Source organism: Pygoscelis adeliae, unplaced genomic scaffold, assembly GCF_000699105.1.
Source record: "Pygoscelis adeliae isolate BGI_AS28 unplaced genomic scaffold, ASM69910v1 Scaffold7, whole genome shotgun sequence".
In the NCBI taxonomy this organism is placed as follows: domain Eukaryota; kingdom Metazoa; phylum Chordata; class Aves; order Sphenisciformes; family Spheniscidae; genus Pygoscelis; species Pygoscelis adeliae.
In genome coordinates, this window is record NW_008825268.1 from 4,616,288 (window position 1) to 4,619,165 (window position 2,878).

Consider the following 2,878-nt stretch of genomic DNA (forward strand, 5'->3'; position numbering starts at 1 on the left):
ACTTACGGCAGTTCCATATATGCTAGTACAGAATTAGGCCTTAGTGAGTGTTAAGTTTTGGGTTTTTTTCTTGGATTCTGAGTCTCAGAACAGGCTTAATTATTTCTTAGCTGAACAAGTGATCAAAATACAAAATTCATCATGTGAATGTGCAACACAAGGTCATGAACTACTTAAATGAATGGCTGAATGTACTCCGACCACAAATCAAGCTTTTATAATTTATATCAAATACAATATTTATTATAATCTTTGTTTCCACTAATTCTTTCAGATCATGATGAGAGGAAACAACAAAATGGGAATAATTTTTCCTTTAAGTTGGAAGATACTGATGAATTTTGCTGCAAATGCAATACATTTCACGGGAGAGGAAAACATTACGGCCTGGCTCCTGGCACGGTGGAATCACGATGACATTAGTGGGAGCTTGACTGACTTAATGCAGCAAGTTGTCCCAATAGCTCAAACAAAATATGCTCATTTCTCAACTGAATTCCTCCTGTGTTAGGTTCCAACTATTGTGTGCTGCTATGTATGTTCTGATGGCTCAAGAAGTCGTTGGTTATTACAAATCTTACCCAATGTAATAAAGTATGCATATTAATCAATTAGCCTCTTGGACCCTCCATTGCCTCATGTTTCTTCGTGATTCTGATCTTAAAATCTGAAATTGTATCTCCTATATTAGGCAGACTATGTAGAACCGAAACTGTAGAATCAAAATATTCCATCCTTTTTGAGCATACAAGTAGTGACAGGCGTAACAAATGGCTGGTACGGTTATTTAGCTGAGCACTCTGAAAATTAAGGTGTTTTATTGATCTATTTGGATCTTTTGTGTTGTGGATCTGTGGGTGCTTAAAGTCCTGTAAGAACCACTTGCTGTTTGCTTACAGAACAGCCTGTTTTCTTACCTCTGGTCCATGAGATCATTTTAAAAATATGCCTTGTTATTAAAATATTTTTGGATGCAGATTGTACCAGAAACTACTAAACTTGGTGAGGAACAGAAGAATCTTTACCTGCTGTACAAAGTATGAACCTACATCATAGCAAGACTTAAGCACCTTACACAAAATGAGAAAGGAAATTTGTGCTATAGTGGCTGAAACAGACATTAAAATCTGTTATCAGCAACTAATATTTTGATACTGGAACATTTGTCAGAAATCAAAAGTTGGCAAATCTGGATAACATATGTCCCCCTATACATTACACTTTTTTTGAAAGCATTTCTACTAGTCATTTTAGATGAAACAGGTACCACTCACAAACAGCTAACATAGTACCAAAGTTTTGCATTTCTTCCTGTTGTAGAAGCTCCTCCACATGTGGGAAGAAGAGCCATGAAAGCCCATCTCATGAAACCAAAGGCAAAATGACACTCGTGGCATGATGAAAGAGAACATGCCTGCAAGCCATCGCATGAGAAAGTAGCAGTGCATGTCAAGGCTAAGAAACTCCATGGGATTTAAGTACCAGACTGTGGTCCTACTTAGGCATTTGGAGTCAATTTGGGATTGTTTCACCCTTTCTACAGAAAGATTTGTGCCATTCTTGGTGGAACCCAAACCCAACCTTGGCTCTTTGAAAGAAAAGGAAGAGGACAAATGGAAAGCTTATCTTCCTTCAGGCAGACTACCATTGTTTCACACACCCAAACCTGACCCAGTACATAAAGTAGAGCACATCTGCCCACAGAAAGACTGCTTATTTACAAGGGATGGTTTATGCAGCAGGGTTCCCCTGGGCAGTAAGTAGCTAATGTTCAAACATCTGAGCTCTTTGCAGTACCAAATTCTCTCCCGTTAGTCCCTAGTGAGTGTCAGTGCATCCAATGTAGAATCTGAGTTCAGCACTGTAGTTGGTTTTTTGGAGGCAGTCTTTAGAGAAAGATGTGTTAGTCAGGTGGAACTCAGAGGGGAAAAAGGTGACCATGCAAGTGGCTGACTTCAGATATATTTATTACTTGACTGTTCACGAAGCCTGGGAGAGTGTTTTTCTCCCTGACATTTGATTGTCTAGCTTGTAGGTTCTCTGGGATGCTATTTTGTAGCTGATCAATCCTAAGGAAAGCATTGCTGTTAATAAGCAGCAGTGTCCTGTGTCCTCATACAGCAGTTGCTTTCCCTCCTCTGGCAAAGAGATCGCAGCAAAAAATACAGCTACATGCACGCACGAATGCGCTGTCACCTTACTCATCCCCACTCCCTCCATAAAGTACATGTCCTGTATGGGCCAGCAGTGATCCAGCGTGCAGGTGCTCTCTGAAGACAAGCAGCCCTATGGTGGGTGCTGGCTGCTGTCCAACAGCCGGCTGCTCACCAATCTGCCGGCGGTCTGTTCACCACCTGCCACTTTTCCAGCGAGGCTTCCCCTTTGGCCTTACGAGGGCTGTGCAGTGGCACTGGCAAGGGTGTCCGACTCCGCAAGGCTGACCCTTGTCCAGAGTTTTCCCTTGCGCCTCTGCAGGTAACACCAACGCGTGCCCAACCGTCACTCCGCATCCGTTTAGGCAGTAATCAAACTTCTTGCTGCTTTCCGGATTGCTTCCTTGAAGCCTTGGAGCTGGCAGAGGTAAGGGTGGGCTGCCTAGAAGGACTGCCGGTGTCTAACTGGGTCCAGGCTCTCTGCGGCAGCAAGCTCCACACCCTGCTCGCTGGCAGGTCACTGTCGCTGAAGGTGGCGGCGGTAAGCGCATCTCCACCAGCCACCGCTCATGACGGGACCCGGCCACAGTTCCCACTGCGGAACCACCGAAAGGCGGCTCTCCCAGCGCTGGACAGGGATGCGGTCGGGGAAGGCCCTCGGGGACCGCCATCCCCCCTCACTCGACCACCTCCCCGGCCGGCGAGGCACGACCCCCGCAGAAGGG